This window comes from Bos mutus, chromosome 27, assembly GCF_027580195.1.
Source record: "Bos mutus isolate GX-2022 chromosome 27, NWIPB_WYAK_1.1, whole genome shotgun sequence".
In the NCBI taxonomy this organism is placed as follows: Eukaryota; Metazoa; Chordata; class Mammalia; order Artiodactyla; family Bovidae; genus Bos; species Bos mutus.
Genome location: NC_091643.1, coordinates 19,830,411 through 19,847,864, shown reverse-complemented (window position 1 = coordinate 19,847,864; position 17,454 = coordinate 19,830,411). Strand labels below are relative to the sequence as shown.

At 48.4% G+C, this 17,454-nt stretch overlaps 1 long non-coding RNA gene across 2 annotated transcripts in view; it reads left to right on the top strand.

Annotated features, from left to right (window-relative positions):
• The window catches only part of LOC138985931 (uncharacterized), a 111,684-nt gene that overhangs the window by 4,612 nt on the left and 89,618 nt on the right, over positions 1 to 17,454 (top strand). Inside the window, exon 1 of one of the 2 annotated variants that reach the window (XR_011462859.1) lies at positions 4,128 to 4,174. The exons of the other annotated variant lie outside the window; for it this stretch is intronic. This is a non-coding gene — a long non-coding RNA (uncharacterized lncRNA). Of the gene's footprint in view, positions 1 to 4,127; positions 4,175 to 17,454 lie in introns of those variants that run through there. 2 annotated transcript variants of the gene reach the window in all.

Here is a 17,454-nt window from a genome sequence, read left to right as displayed (position 1 = left end):
GTTAAGTCAAGTGCTAATGTCCCAAGCTTCTTATCAAAACTTCAAGTTTTGAAAATCAAATTTTGAAAGCAAGTACTCCACATAAAGTACTTTATGTGGAGATAAAAAGTGGGCTCAGATTTTTTGGGGGGTTCACTCCAGCTGTGAATATTTTCATATTCATTTATTAGACACACATGTTAAACTCAGTGGGGGAAACAAACTTGTCTCAAACACTGTGCCTTCAAAGAGTTTATGATCTATTTGGTTTAGTCAGGGTGTGATTGTTATGGTTTGTTACTGCAGGGCAGGATCAAATATCTTTAGGGAAGAACAAACACAATGCCAAGGGGATTCAGACAAGAAAGGGGTTGAAATGTTTTGTGAAATCCATAGGGAAATGGAAGAAAAAGGCCATCATGAATAAAATAAATTTCATCTATTTAGATGTTATCCTTGATTTCTCTTGGTTGGTCCCTATTCTTTTTTTTTTTTCCAAGCTTTTATTCCACCTCTGACATTCATTCTGTCCTTGTGACTTGTGTCTTTTCCTTTCATCTGTTAACTTCTCTCTTCCCCAGTGGGTTTGCCTGCTGAAAATAGATGAGCCCTTGGTCTGAAGCTACAAGGGAGCCAAGATGATGCAAAGGTTCTGTAGAAAATCTCTGCCATGGACAGAGTCCATGGTCAGTGAGCTGACCCAGATGTAAGGTGACCCAAGTGTGGGCCCGACTCTAGGTTGCACTGTCCTCTTCAGCAAATCAATTTTCTACATCTTAATTTTACCATCTGTAGAAGTAGGGAAAATAATGGACTTTTTACTTTTCTCAGGACAGCAAAATATCTAAATCGCTTTCCCAGGAATCCTGCTGTGAACTTCTTTTCCAAACCAAATATTGGCATGCTGCTACTGCTGCTGCTAAGTTGCGTCAGTCGTGTCCGACTCTGTGCGACCCCACAGACGGCAGCCCAAAAGGCTCCTCTGTCCCTGGGATTCTCCAGGCAAGAACACTGGAGTGGGTTGCCATTTCCTTCTCCAATGCATGAAAGTGAAAAGTGAAAGTGAAGTCGCTCAGTCGTGTCTGACTCTTAGCGACCCCATGGACTGCAGCCTACCAGGCTCCTCCGTCCATGGGATTCTCCAGGCAAGAGTACTGGAGTGGGGTGCCATCGCCTTCTCCAAAATATTGGCATAAGTGGTCAGAAAAGATTTTTGGAATTGTGAGATTATATATATATATAATTTAAAAATTCTTACCAAGAATTAAGCATTAAATCACATTTATGTATTTTCTAAATTTTTTTTGAAAGCAATAAAACAACCCTAAATTAAGACTATCACAGGAAACCTGAGACTTTGTGGCATTATTTCTTCACTGGTGAAACAGTGTGTGCTTGGTCACTTTAGTCATGTCTGACTCTTTGCTACCCCATAGACTGTAGTCTACCAGACTCATCTGTCCATGGTATTTTCCAGGCAAGAATACTGGAGCAGGTTGCCATTCCTCCTGCAGGAAATCTTCCCAACCCAGGGATCGAACCTGCGTCTTCTGAGGCTCCTGTACTGGCAGGCAGGTTCTTTACCATCAAGCCACCTAGAAAGCCCCATTGGTGAAACAGTAGAGGAAACAAAATTTATAGAAGACCCCTGTCATGCCACCTGTTTTCTATCATAGCCCCTTGTCATCATTATCCACTGAAGTCTCCATAATCATTCTGCAGAGGGTCCCGGATGCAATCCTTCCTGCCCAATAATGTAACAAAGGGAGTATGTGTCCTGCCTTTCAGATGATTTAGCTATACTTTGCTTCCACATTTTGGCCTAATTCAAGTCTTTTTGCGTAATGGTTGGTTCATCCTCTTCTTAACTGTATAGGAGAGACCAAATATCTTCCCTCAACTCTCTTAGCTTTCTACGTGGAGCAAATTAAACTGACAAAGACAGGCTGTGCACGTGTGCGCTCAGTCACTTCAGTCATATCTGACTCTTCGTGACTCTATGGACTGTAGCCCTTTAGGCTCTTCTGTCCATGGGATTCTCTAGACAAGAATATTGGAGCAGGTTCCCATGTCCTCATCCAGGGGAATCTTCCTGACCCAGGGATCAAACCTAAGTCTCTTATGTCTCCTGCCTTGGCAGGTGGGTTCTTTGCCACTAGCGCCACCTGGGAACCACCCCTCCCCACCAAAGACAGGCTAACAGGAGAAAAAGCACACAATTTTAGTTGATGTTAATATATACATATACTTTTTTTTTTTTTTAACATGTACAAGGGATTCACAGAAAAGAAACCCAAAGAAGTAGTTAGACTTGGAGGCTTATATGCCATTTTAACAAAGAGCAATAAGTTGTGAAAGCAAAAGTTGCTCAGTTGTGTCCAACTCTTTGTGACCCCATGGAATTCCAGTCCATGGAATTCTCCAGGCCAGAATACTGGAGTGGGTAGCCTATCCCTTTTCCAAGGGATCTTCCCAACCCAGGGATCAAACCCAGGTCTCCCTCATTGCAGGTAGACTCTTTACCACCTGAGTCACCAGCGAAGCCCAAAATTACTAGAGTGAGTAGCCTATCCCTTCTCCAGGGGATCTTCCCGACCCAGGAATTGAACTGGGGTCTCCTGCATTCCAGGTGGATTCATTACCAACTGAGCTATCAGGGAAGCCCTGATAAATTGTAGAGGAGCAATTAGACAGAGAAAAGAGAAGTTGAGCTTCTAGGGCTGATAAATTATGGAAAGGTGATTAGGAAATAAGTGGGGGAAATAATGGTAGATTAGGGTTATTTAGGACTTCCCTTGTGGCTCAGCTGGTAAAGAATCCACCTGCAATTCGGGAGATCGGGGTTCAGTTCCTGGGTTGGATAGATCCCCTGGAGAAGGCTACCCACTCCAGTATGCTGGCCTGGAGAATTCCATGGACTGTACAGCCCATGGGGCCACAAAGAGTCGGACACAACTGAGCGACTTTCACTTTCAGGGTTATTTAGTGAGGTTTTATTTGCGCAGACTCATCTAGGTACCGTATCTGTCTCTGGTGACAAGGGTCATTCTCCTCCCCCTGAGCAGGAGAAGGAGGCACCTACACGGGGGTGGTTGGGGGGAGTGGTGGGCGGTGGAATTCATGCCCTGCTTCTAGGCAGATGGGAAGTAGGGAGGCAGAGAGCTCCTTTCACATCTGTTTCTCAGTTGCCTTTAGCTGACAATAGTCTTTATGCTAATACAGCATTTCTGGGGGTGGCACATTGTGATCCCCTTCAGAACCATCTCGAAGCTTGACCAAATGCTGGGCTGGGCAGGGCAAAGAGAGATGCCAGAGTCTCAGCTTGAGGCTTGCTTGAATGATGAGTAAGTCGCCCATCAGTGAATCATTGAATGATTCAGCCCATTAATGGTTTTAGAAACCCTTTAGAAGCTAAAGCCCTTACTTCTGAGTTTTCAGGCAGATGGAAGGAAGGGGCCAAGAAGCAACAATTTCTAAAGGAAAAATATCCACAGTCGATGGAACTATTTTAACAAAAAGCAAAATGCCATGGATACTCCATGATCAGTTCATAAATCATTGGTTCAGTTCACCCTGGTTGAAATCATCTGAAATCAGGACCAGCCTCTCCCAGCTGGATGGATACTCAGATCAACAACCCTGGAAAGGAACAAAAGAAGCAGAGGGAGGCGGGGCAAAGGGGCTCCACCGGCCACCTCAGGCTTCTCAGTGAACTGCCAGAAGGGCAGAAGGACAGCCCACCTGCTCAAGGGCCCCAGACCCACCTTTGCCTTCATCATCCTGCACGGTGAAGCTGTCCTCAGACTGTGTGCATTTCCTCTGTGTGATCTAATTGTCCAGGCTATCCGATTTCTGTCTTTAAAAAAAAAAAATTATTTGGGCCGTCCAGAGTCAGTATGCCAAAGGAATACAGCTAAATGTGCTCCATCCATTCTTTCCCAGGTAAGAGTTGTAGTCTCTGTCTACCTTTTCTGTTGGAATTAGCATAACAATCCACAGAGATTTACTCACTGAAAGAAACACCCAGGGCTCTCTTTAAGCAGTGGTTAATTACATCCTGCTATTTATCCCATTTATCAGAGGTTAACTAATTAGCACCAGCCAACTCCATTTTTAATCTAACGTGGTCCTCCTCCCCCTCCCCCCACAGACTCCCAGTTTCCTGAGTGGTCTGAGTCACATAGTCCTGAACCAGGTAAGCCTGTCCTCTCTTCTAGGTGACCCAGGCCCATTTAGCAAGGCCCATCCTGCTGCCCCTGCCTGAGTCTGAGCTGTATCCTCTCTAGCCCTCTCTGCAATGAGAACAGACCCAGGCTTTGGAGCCAGGCAAATGTGGGTTGTTGGCTCTGCCATATAGCGGCTGGGGAACTTTAGGTAAGTCTTTATTTCCCCTTTCCTCATCTTTTCAGTGGGAATGTTACTAACATGTAGACTAATTATTGGGAATGTTATTCAACAACTCTTATTCCCTTTTCTTAAACAACTTTTTAAAAAGAAGCTAACAGATGTCTATGAGGCAGCATTGTTTTGTTTTGTTTTTAATATTTATTTATTTGGCTGTGCCCGTTCTTAGTTGTGGGATCCAAACTCTTACCTGTGGCATGTGGGATCTATTTTCTAGACCAGGGATCAAACCTGGGCCTCCTGCAATGGGAGGTCTGAGTCTTAGCCACTGGACCACCAGGGAAGTCCCAATATTTATCCTTTTATGTCTGATTTATCTATCTCAGCATTGAAGATATGCTTTGAAGACTGGTCTATATTGTACCATGTATCAGGATTTCATTTCTTTTTTAAGACTGAATAGTATTTCATAGACGTGCATAGACCACGTTTTCTTCATCCATTCATCTGGTAATGAACATATGGGTTATTTCTAGCTATTGTGAATAATGCTATGCGCATTGGTGTACAATATCTGCTAAGTCCCGCCTTTCAAATCTCTCAGGTTTATACCTACAAGTGGAATTGCTAGCTCATATAGTAATTCTCTGTTTAATTCTTTGAGGTTCATCTTTTTTTATCTGTTTGATACTCATATGCTCTATTTACTTTTCTATAGCTCACATGTCTCATAAGTTAAACAACAAACATTTGTTCCTCGCAGTTCTGGAGGCTGGGAAGTCTAAGACCAAGATTTTGGCAGATCTGCTGTCTGGTTATATCTTCTCATTGTGACCTCACATGGCAGAAAGGACAAGGAAGTTCCCTGGGGTCCCTTTTATAAGAGCATGAACCCCATCCCTGAGGGCTTTGCCCTCATGAGCTAATCACCACCTGAAGACCCCACATCTAATACCATCACTTGGGGCTTAGGGGCTCCAACACATGAGTTTTGAGAGGACACAAACTTTCAGTCTGCAGCACAATTCTCTACTTAGTTTTCCTCATTTTCTGTAGCAGAATTGAGTCATCTTAGGTATTGCAGCCGATTCTAATTACAACCCCTGCCAAGCAACACGGTTCAGATCTGATCATGGACCTTGACAAAACTTCTACAGTCCTCAGGCCAGACCTAAACACAGAATGCCTGGATCCGAGATGTATTAATTTATTAATTGCTAGGGCTGTGCTCAGAAAAAAGCCCTGAGTCCTCCACGCCTCTGTCCTGCGCTCCCACCAGCCTCTCTGCACTGTCAGTGCTGTTTACATTTTTTCAAACGCTGTAGGATTCACCTGCTCTCCACACCGTCCCTGTGGCTGCCTTCTCTAACCTCCACTTCCTGCTCCTTTTATGTAGTTCAGATGTTTGCTGCCTGAGAGGTAGGGGGTGAAAGTAGGGGTAGGGGGTGGAAGTGGCAGTGGGTGGGTACCCAGGGCCACAGCTCACTCCCCTGGACAGGGAGCCTCCACTTCTTGGCTAGTCCACCCAACCAACTGGCCCCGGCCCCCCTCAGCGCCACCAACAGCCCGAGGGCTTTTCCAGTCTTCTCCTGAAAAGGCAGATTTAATCCTTTCGAGTTCTCTGCAGCAACTTCTGACCAGACAGACTGCTTCCGCTCACCAGAGGCTCACAAACCCAGTCACACTGAAATGCGCTTATGTGTGGGGATGGCTGTTCAGAGCTAAACCCACGCTGGAGGGTACATACGCACTTCCTGGCCCCAGGCATAAACACCACGTATGTATTCTTTCCTTTCAGAAGGGATGCTTTTCATGCTTGTAATGAAGTGTGGTCAGAACATATTCTCTTCTAGAATATTAGGTCAGTCAGAGGTTTTCCCGTCTGCTTTATACATGTGAATGAAAACGGAAGTCAGCAAAGCCTGTCGTTGAATACTGTACACACGTGTCAGTAGAGGCAGTGCTAGAGTGGACTTTTCCCTGGGGTATTTGTTGGTGATTTAAAGAGAAAGGCAAGGGATTAGACTGTGTGCCTCTTGCTGTAGCTTCCATCTATGGGTTGGGAAAAACACGGAAATATCTAAATATTATATAATATCTAAATAATTATCTAAACATGATCAAGTTTTCCACTTGGAAGTTATCAAGTCTGAAGTATATCAAATTGAAGAGTGCTGTAAATATAGATTCTTTTTTGGATCTTACGAGGACTCCTGTTTCTGCGCCTTCTCTCCAGTTGACTGAAGAATGAAGGAAAATGTTTTGCTTGAACTTTCTCTGTAGGGCAACCCTGGCAAAGGTCTTTTCCTGTATTAAATTCCCCATGGCCTTGCATGGCAGAGGTGAAGTGTGTGTGTGTGCATATATATACACACATACATATATGTATGTATGCATAGGCACGTGTACATATACACACAGGTGTGTATAACATTTATTTTTTTCCTTCCTGAAACACCCATTTCCAACTTCCCCCTCATTTTCGTAAAATCCCCTTATCCCTTTCCCACCCCTTGCAATGCAAAAGGGGTTTTCTCCTTCCCACTCTGTGTTGCTATTAACTCATATACACTCGTGACAGGATGTATTCAAATTCAATGCTCACAAAATTCAGAGACCGGTTTTTCTTCCACCCCCAATGTGCGTTTTCTGACTTGCGATGCAGGTTTAGTAAGTTTTCACTTTAAAAGGTCAGCAGCCCTCCCTGGGTGGTGATTGACAGGCGAGGATGGGGCGGGGGAGGGTCTCCCCCTCCCTCCCTACCCACCCCCTCCCCCGGGAGTCAGCATCTTGGCAGAGGAGGAGAGTAGTTGCTCACGCTGGCTCGGCTACACACCCCCAGTCAACACCTCGGGGTCCCCTTGTGTCTGGGTACCTGCCTCCCTCCTGTGCTCCTTCAAGTCCTGTTCTGAGAGGAGACAGAGGTAGTCGCTGCCAGGATAATTAAAATGGAAAGGTGGTTGACGGAGGCACTGACTGTGTGCCGAATTTGTAGCCAAGGTACCCCATTAGCTCAGGGTGCCTGTGGACACCTGTGATTCTCCAACCTCCTGCCTACCCCCTGGATGGGTGGGACTCCACTCTGAAGAGAACGCATATAAAATACCCTGCATCGGGGCCAGGAAACAAACACTGGTACCAGGGGCCCGTTCCCTAGGCCTGCCGTGATGAAGGACCACAGACTGAGTGGCTTACGTAGCGGATATTTGTTTCTACACAATTCTGGAGGCCAGAAGTCGAGATCAGGGGTGGTTTCTTCCGAGGCCTCTCTCCTTGGTGGATGGATGGATGGTGGTCTTCTCACTGTGTCCTCCCATGGCCTTTCCTCTGTGAGTCTGTGCCCCCATGGCCTCTTCTTATAAGGCACCAGTCATACTGGATTAGGACCCACTCTAAGGTCCTCATTTTAACTTAAGTACCTCATTAAAGCCCTCGCCTCCAACTATATCGCATTCTGAGGTCCTGGGAGTTAGGACGTTAACTTATTAATTCTGGTTATGTAACGGGACTGCTGTGAACTTTTCCCAGGAGGAGATCTGATCCCCTCAATGTATTCTTCCTGACCCTGTCTCCCCAGGAGGTAGCTTCTTGTAGGTTCTGGAGTCAGACTTGGACTCCGGTTGGATCCTTTCTAGCTGTGTCACCTTAGGTTGGTTACTTGATATCTCTGAGCTCAGGTTTCCTCTGCTGGGAAATGGGGGCAAAATACACACAGGCCTGACTTGGTACCAGTCTCCGTACCCAAATCCTCTACCATTCTTTCCTCTTGGTTCTGTTCCCTTCTGAGGTCCCCAAGGACATCCCATCCACAGGGAAGCAGATGCATTTATTTGTGATGTGTTATCAGGTGCCGGCTGGGCCCATCACTATGCCCATCTCGGAACCTCCATGGAAGGAGGTCCATCTCCTGGGGCCTTGTCTCTTCCTGGGTCCCCCAGGCTCAGATGAACCTGCTCAGGGCTCCTGGTCTGGCTTGGGGGTGGGGGCAGACTAGAGAGTCTCACCTCCAAGGCCACCTGTCCCTAAACAGGCAGGGGGCGGGGCTTAGACTCCAGAGGGGACGCAGACTGAAATCAGAAGGCTCCAGGCTTGGATCAGGGCCAAGGCAAAAGCCACTTGTACCAGTTGTCAGATTCCAGTGATTAGCAGTTTCCCAGACTCGGGAAGGGGACCTGTCGCTTGTCCAGGAGGGTGGGAAGCAATGGCTTAGGGCACTGGGGGAGAGAGAGGAGGCAGGAAGAGGACCAGACTCTCTGGGAGAGAAAGCAGTGCGTGGAGGATGGCTCTGAATTCAGGGACGAAGTTTCTCAATCAAGAGTGTCACAGGGCAGCTGTCATCAGCCCCATCCCAGTGCCACACCCACCCCTCCCGCCCTGGTCCGCGGGCTCCGCTGGAGCAGGGGGCTCAGGGCAGGAGCAGGGGGGCTCTGGGCAAGGGGCACAGCAGCCTCTGGCAGAGAAATGACGAGAGAGGGGGGAGGCCAGCCCCGCTAAGGCTTTGCACGGGGACAGGCTGGCCTGCTGGTGGCCCCGTTCTCTGCCTGTTGTCTTTTCCTGCCCTTCGTGGCTGGCTCGCATCTCTCCAGATGGTGCAGAGGCGGGGAGAGGTCACAGAGAAGCAGGTCTGCTGTGCTTGGCGAGGAGGGGAGCCGAGTTAGGGTTTGTGGGTACTGTGTGCTCAGAGGCACCCCCTTTCTTCCCAGAGCAACAGAAAACAGACACGAGTTTAAGTCAGTGCCCTAGCCCCAGTGTCTTCCTGCAGCTCTGCTGGGGGTGAGGGAGGAGAGATCAGATGGGCACAGGACTCCCCGGGCTCCCCAGCTTATCCAGGAAGACACAGACGCCTCTCAGCCCTGAAGTCCCTCCCCCAAGTCTAGCTGGGTATTAGGAGCCCATTCCCCACCGACTGGCAGCCCCGGGGGCTGGCTGTGTAGCCCAGGCCTGGCCTTTCCCCACGATTCCCTGGTCTTGGCTCCACGTCTGTCCTGGGCCTGGGCTCTTGCGGTCTTGAGTCTGGCGGTCAGGCCTTTCCCACCTGGGGCTAGATGCTGCCTGTTGAAGCCCCACTTCCTAGATGGGAGCGGGATGTGCTCTATCTGGCTGGACTGAAAGGCCCTGCACCCCGTGAGTGACCCCCTTGGCATGTTGGCGCCAGCTGCGGTGAGTTGGAGCTGCCCCGCTGACCACGGGGATTTACATTTCCTGTCCTCCCCTCCTCCCCGACCCAGTGAGCAGCGAAACCAACCAGGGTTAATCCCTCCAGGCCGCTGGCTGCCACTGTGGGGTCAAACGTGCCTCCTGGCTGAGCCTGCAAGCCCTGGGATCTGTGGGAGTGTCCATGTGAGAGGTACATGTGGCAGTGGGCTGTGGACCCTCTGCGGGCCCTCCCAGAGCCATCTCGACTTTTCTCAGTCTCTTCTCTGAGCACTTCCCTGGCAGCTGGCTCATCTGGCTCACTTCTCTGAATCTTTTGACTTGGATGACCTCCCATCTGGGTTACTGCCCTGGCCTCCTTACTTGCCCACCCGCCCCATCCCAGGCCCCTGCCCTGTCTCTTCCTGCTTGCATGAACCCTACGCACGAGGCTGCTCTGATCATATATCCTGATTACAAATGTTTATGATTCTGTCCACCTTCATGGAGTCTGCAGTGGACCCTCCATCTCCTTTCCCAATGTCCACCCTTCGTCTGGAATCACCCTTTGCCCCAAGTCATTCCTGGATGTGCTCTGTATTTTCTTTCCTTGCCCTGTTCTCTGTGCCCCAACGCCCTCCTCCTGGGACTCTTGAGACAGTTTAAGAAAGATCCTGCCTCTGAGCTTTGAGCACGCACATCCGAATCTGCCATTCATGTGATCCCCAGCCCATTCTCACCAGAGACTTATGCAAGCTACCCCTGGTCTGTTTGAGAATTGCCCCATGCCTAAATGATGCAAAACCAGAGTCATAACGCCCTCAAGAGAGACTTTGAACTTCACTTATTAATCAATTGGAAATTTGGACAGAACTTCTGCGTGATGTCTGTCCCTTTCACTTTCAGTTCGGGGAGGCTCACTGAGCTTCCTTCAAGGACGTGGCTCTCTTTGCCTGGCAAACAATACATTCTGTACATTTAGGCCACTTTGTTTGTCTTTGTTTCATGAAAGACCTAGTCAGTGTTTTCTTAATTTTTCAGCCAAAAGTAATCTTCTTGTCTCTCTAGCTCTTGTAACATTTTTTCTGTTTCCCTATCTTCTTTTATTCATTCATTTAACAGATACCCAGGCATTATTATTATAATCAGACACTGTTGCTTGCCCCGAGCTATGGTAGTGAACAAAACAGACAAGGATTAAAAAACGTGATCTCATGGAACTTATATCATATACAGAGAAAGACAATAAAAACACAGAAGTAATTTGTATAATGTGTTACATATTGATAGGTCATGCAGAAAAATAAAGCAAGGATAGAGATACAGAACATTGTAGGATGCTAAAAATTTTAAATAAAACATTTTATAAACTTGACCTAAGCCATTTTGGATATGCTCAATTCTTAGGGGGTTTTTGGTAGATGGCGGCAGCTGCTGAGAAATACGAGGTAGGTGGGGGTTAGCCGTTCCCCTGTAATGTCACTGTCAGGAAATAATCAAAGTACAGCTCATACCAGACTCTGCTTATGACGATTATTAATCAAATACTTTGTTCACAAAGCAGATCTGAAATTGTTCAAATAACCTATACTGGATTCCCATCGACTTTTCGTATTTCCCAGGTCTGTGCCTTCTGGTCAGGATCTTGGTTCACAAATCCCTCTAAACCAACCTCTGGGTATGGCTCAGAGCAGGAACTCCAACTCTTTGTGACCACATGGACTGTAGCACACCAGGCTCCTCTGTCCACAGAGATTCTCCAGCCAAGAGACCAGAAGTGGGTTGCCATGGCCTCCTCCAGGGGCTTTTCCCAAGCCAGGGATCAAACGCAGGTCTCCCACATTGCAGTTGGATGCTTTACCATCTGAACTGCCTGGGAAGCCCAAGTCCCTAAATGATTGCATCCAATTATCAAACCAATCCCCCTAAATAAAACTTTAATTTTACTAATAGAAGCACTATTGCTTGGCTGCTTCATATGTTGCTAGCTTTACCAGAAAAACTTACCTTTTGAATTTAATGAACTCATCAGCAAAGTGTTGGTTGTGACTTGAGAAAAGTCGAAGTGTTAGTTGCTCAGGTGTATCCAACTCTTTGTAACCCTATGTACTGTAGCCCAGCAGGCTCCTCCATCCTTGGGATTCTCCAGGCAAGAATACGGGAGTGGGTTGCCATTTCCTTCTCAAGGGGATCTTCCTGACCCAGGGATCGAACCCAGGCCTCCTACACTGCAGGCAGGAGATTTGAGATGGGGGTAACAGAAATTCTTGGAATAGCACCCTAGGAGTGAGGCCTTTTCTGGGAGAATACCAGCTGAGTATTCCTGGACTGTGGATTCTTTTTTTTTTTTTTTAATTTTTTTTAGAAACTTCCCTGCTGGTCCAGTGGCTAAAATTCCAAGCTCCCAGGGAGCCGAGGTTCCATTCCTGGTCAGGTAACTATTTCCCACAGGCCACAGCTAAGAGTTTGCATGCTGCAACTAAAGAGTCCTCTTGCCGCAACAAAGACCCAGCACGACCAAATAAATAAATAAATATGAATATTTAACATTATTTTAAAATTAATTATTCTTGGCTATGCAGGGTGTATGTTTCAATGCTATTCTCTCACATCATCCCACCCTCTCCTTCTGCCACTGTGTCCAGAAGTCTGTTCTTTATGTCTGTGGCTCCTCTGCTTCCCTGCAAGTAGGATCATTGGTACCATCTTTTTAGATTCCATATGTATGCTTTAATATATGGTATTTATCTTTCTCTTTCACTTTACTCTGGATAACAGCCTCTAGGTTCATCCACTTCATTAGAACTGACTCAGATGCATTCCTTTTTTAGCTGAGTGATATCCCATTGTGTTTATATACCACCACTGCCTTCTCCATTCATCTGTTGCTGGACATCTAGGTTACTTCCATGTCCTTGCTATTGTAAATAGGGCTGCAGTGAACATTCGGGTACATGTGTCTTTTTAAGTTATGGTTTCCTCAAAGTATATGCCCAGGAGTGAGATTGCTGGGTAGCATGGTAGTTTTATCTCTAGTTTTTAAAGGAATCTCCATACTCTTCTCCAGTGGTTTTATCAATTTGCATTCCCATCAAGAGTATACTTCAATTTTTTAAAAAATTTGAAATTAAGAAAAAAATAAGGGAAGGAAATGACAACCCACTCCAGTACTCTTGCCTGGGAAATCCCACGGACAGAGGAGCCTGGTGAGCTACAGTCCACAGGGTCACAAAGAGCTGGACATGACTGAGCACCTAATCAACAATAACAAAGGCAAGAAAGAGCAGATTAGGGCGATGCTGTGAGGAGGTGCAGGAGGGGACCTCTGCAGTGAAAATAACTGAAGGAGTGATGGCCTGCGATGGAGACTCAGGGGAGGGAGACATCACTCCAAGTTTGTGCCTCAAACGGGGGCACAGACAGTGCCTCAAACAGTGGTTGATGAAGCTCTTTCATCATAGACGCCTGAAAAATCTGTCTTGGTTATTGAATTTAAATATGAAAAACCTAAAGGAGAGTTTTTAAATCAACTTGTAGGACATCAGGACACACTGCTGCAACCCACGCATAGAAGGTCTAAGTTCCTAGAGACCGCGGACATGTCTTAGATGTAACTGACACCTACGAGGGGACTTTCACTGAGATGGGTGCTCGCCATTTCCCCAAGAGGCAGAGAGAACCATGCCGATGAGTAACCCGAGTAAAACCCATTGATAATATATTGTGAAATAAGGTTTATATCGTGTGATTCAGATGAGATGTTCTGTGGGAGTTTGGAGAAGAAAAAGAACCCCTCCTCCCGAGATGTCCAGTTGGGCCCAGAGGGTTAGGTAGGTGGGATTAGGACAGGGGTGATAATAATTATAAATATTTATCAAGCAGCAGCTGGTGCCAGGAGCTGTTCTGCCAGGAGCTGTTTCGGGGGTACTGTGACTATGCCCAATTTACAGATGAAGACAGTGAGGCCCGCAGAACTTGGAGCGCTTCCGGAGGTTCCCTGGGGCGGGGGGATCTCACAGAACCAGGATTGTGACCCCCGCGCTGGCCCCAGAGTCCTATGCTAACCCCTCCTCGTTCCTGACCCTGGTGCACACAGGTGGAGGGGGACAAATGAGCAGCCAAGTGGGGCTCAGGAGGGAGTCTGGGGTTCAGTGAGCCCCCTTGCCTGGCTCAGAGGAACCACGCTGGGCCAAGTGGGGGAGTTTTCCAGGCTGTTGGGGGACAGTTTTGACGGCTGCTGTCCTGGCTCTGGACAGTTGATTGCCAAGGGGAGACACTTTCTGAGCATAGAAGCTGGCGGGGGCGGGGAAGAAGCAACAGGAAGAAAGCCAAGAGGGGGCTGCGTTAGGGACCGCATCAGCAGACCCCAAACACCCGTGGGGGTAGGCTGGCAAACAGGGCTGCACAGGACACCAGCATGGAATCAGTCCCTGCAAAGGGCATCTCCAAGGAGACTCAGTGGCTTTAAGGCCCATCAGCCCGGCTGGGTGCAGTGGGAGGTCCCTTTTAGTGCCTAGGGGAGGGGTGTGCCTGCCAAGTCGCTTCAGTCTGACTCTTTGTGACCCACCAGGCTCCTCTGTCCACGGGATTCTCCAGGCAAGCGTACTGGAGTGGGTTGCTATTTCCTCCTCCAGGAGATCTTCCCAGGCATCAAGCCCACATCTCTTACCTCTCCTGTATTGTCACGTGGGTTCTTTAACACTGATGCCACCTGGGAAGCCCTGGTGGAGGGGGGCTTGAGTTATATGAGCATTTGTCTCTCAAGCTCAGTGAGTGAAGCTTTTTCAGCCACAGGGTTTTTTCCCCCTCCTTTTCATCACACCCTCTGGAGTGGCAGGAAGAAAGGCAGCCTGGGCGTAGTGGCCGGGGACAGCGGCTTCAAACCCCGTCCTTCGTCTCTTACATAAGCCTCCCGCTCTCCTTCCGGCCCGCAGGCTTCAGCCCCGGGCTCCCGTGTGCGTCTGTGTGCATGTTTCTGCTGCGAGCTGCTGCCCAGAGGGGCCGGCGGGCCACGTCACAGCCTCTTGGGCTCAGTGCTGAAGGCCGAGCGCCTGACTCATCCAGCCCTGAGCCTGCAGAGCAGCTGGCCGGCTGCCTGGGCCCGTCCCTGGGCCGCCTTTGATGGCCTTTCCAGCCCCTCTTTACAGGCACCCCAGCCTCAGAGGGAGAGGATCCCAAGCAAAGGAGGCAACACAGTGTTATCCCTTGAAGCTATAAGCACTTCTGTCTCCCAAACGGGCTGGGTGCTGCTCTAGGTGGTGAAGGCCGAGCAGTTAACAAAGCCCGCTGGAGAAGCTGCCCTTCAGGAGTTCACATCTTAGCACGTGAATGAATGAGCTTAGCCAGCTGTTGGAGAAATCCAGCCCTAAGCTGATCTGGCCCCACTGGACACCCCGTCATCCGTGTCCTGCAGTCCCTGCTGCTGTCTCCTCCCCCAACCTGGTCCGACCTTCTGATCCTGCTCATCTTGGGAGTCGGCCTGGATGCAGAACGTGGGCCTCTTCGACCCTCTAAGCCCCCACCACGGCCTCCTGGAGGCACAGAAGACCTCCCTAAGGCTCTCCCGGCCATGCGAGACAGAGGTAACTCAGGAAACTCATTCCAGTGATGCTCAGGGACAACCCCCCATCAACTTGAATTTAGTTTCATCCAAACTGGGGGGGCCTGGGAAACTCACATTTGTGAGCATCATTTGGCTGGTGGGTTTGGGGAAAGGTACAGTCCAGAATCCACACTGTCTACTCCCTGTGCTTACTATCTGAGGTCCAAGCTGGGAGACTACAGGGGAGGGGATATGGGGGAAGCTGAGGGCTGGCAGGTGCCTTCGGACGATGATGCTCCGTAACGTGCTGTCACTTGGAAGTTGCCCTGCGGCAGATGATGGTGGAACAAGGCCAGGCATCTCACCGTCCCCGTGTTTCCTCTTTCAGCCACAGCACCATGATTTTTGTCTGGAGAAATGAGCTTTCCCTCAGTCGTGGTGGGGTTGTCAATCCAGCTGCCTGCCTGTGATGGACACATCAAGGTGGCTTCTCAGAGCGCCTTTCTCTTGAGTACGCGTGAGATCAGCCGTGTGGATTTGTCCCAGTGGGCTTGTTGATAGGATTCTGGTACTCACATCCCAAGTGGCCCTGGTTCCTGTCCTTTTCCTGCTTGATTATTCAGTTCTTTCTCCTATGCTGGGAAGCACTCTGTATTCTCCAATACACTGGTTTTCTTGCCTAGATTATCTGGAGTTGTCTTCCATTGCTGGCAACCTTAGAACTCTAAGTGATGGCAAAGGTAGCCTGCAGCTGTCCCTTAACCTGATTCTGGGCAGGGAGACGTTGACACAGAACCAGTCGGGCTCGCAGGGTCCCTAGAACCCTGCCTTCCCCAGAGACGGCTGAGAGAGGAGGGTGCTGCTAGCAGAGTCGCTCAGCTGCACTGCGAGCTCCATCCAAAATAGCTCCCGCCCCTCTGCTGCATGCTCTAGGTGGCATGAAGAAAACACCTTCGTATTTTGAACAGCGGGTTCCAGAAGATTCTTTTCACCTTGCCTGTGTCCTGGGTGGAGCGGAGGGAGGTTCTCTCATTAGGTGGCCAGCATCCAGCCTGGCCTCTCAGCTCTGACTCCAGGCCAGGCTCCAAGTCTTCTGTCTTCCTCCTTGCCCTGCCCCTTTCTTCCAAATCAGCTCACCCAAGTAGCCCTGGAGCTGAGTCAGTACCAGCAGACAAGGAGAGTGTATGGCAGAGAGGAAAGAACCCGAGTCTGACCAAGCTATTGGCTGCAGCTCTGCAACCTGCAAGAGTGTGGCCAGTTTTGCTCACTGTTGCATCTCCAACGGAGGCTCTGAGGAAGGGCTCAATGGATGGTCATTCTCGAATGACCCGGCTCCTAAGGAGGGTGGGCTCTCCTGGGGGCCCTCCCTTTGCCCTCTCAATGTCCAAGACACCTCGTCTCTCTACCTCCTTGGCTGCTGCACCCATCATTGCAGTTTTGGAACAAGCTGCCCCAGGAGGCAGTACACATGCTCCCTCCATCGATGTGCTCCAGCTGAGTCTGGGAGACCATCTAACAGGGATGTTTTAAGGGGATCCAAGTTCAAGGTGGGAAGTTGGGTTAAATGACCTCTGGGATCCCTTCTCACTTGGGGGTTTGATTATTCTATAGCTATTTTTTTGTTTTTTAATTAAAAAAAATATTTTTACTGTGAATTTTTCAAGCATGCAGAAAAGTTCACAAGTAATACAATAACTGACAAACGTATATGTAACCAGCACCAACTGTCAAATTTAGCCTCTTGCCATGTTTATTCTGGATACAAATGAATTCCCTCTGCAGATTTGTGGGGTCTTTTTTAAAATTAAATATTTATTGAGGCATAATTTACGTATACAGAGTACACAGATTTTGAGTGTACAGTGTGGTAAGCTTTGACAACTGTGTACATAGGTGGAACTACCACCCCAGACAAATTGGAGAATTTTCTCCTATGTATCTTTCCCGGTCCATCCTCCCCCGCCAGAGGCAACCATTGTCCTGATTTCTCTCGCCATAGATTCATTGTGCCTGATCTAGAACTTTCTATAAATAGAATCATACAGAATGAACTCTTTCGTGGCTGGCCTCTTTTGCTCATCGTTATGTATTTTTTGGATTCTTCCATGACACCGTAAGTGTCAGTAATTCATTCCTTTTTATTTCTGAGTAATATTCCATGAGATGCAGATACCACAGTGTATCTGTTCACCCAGTAAAGGACCTTCCCATAACATATTTGTCCAAGATAAATGAAGACGTATGTCCATGAAAAGAATCCCACAAGTATATTCATAGCAGCTTTTCTCATAATAGCCTCAAACTGGAAACAACCCAGATGAGTGTTCTATTTTGATACGATCATCTTTCCTCAAAGACAGTGAGGACAGGATGCCCCCCTGATTCTTCCAGGGACCACTGCAGTGGTTTGAACATAGGAGAGAATTGGTAAGTCTTTGTTGAATGGGTGGAAGGCG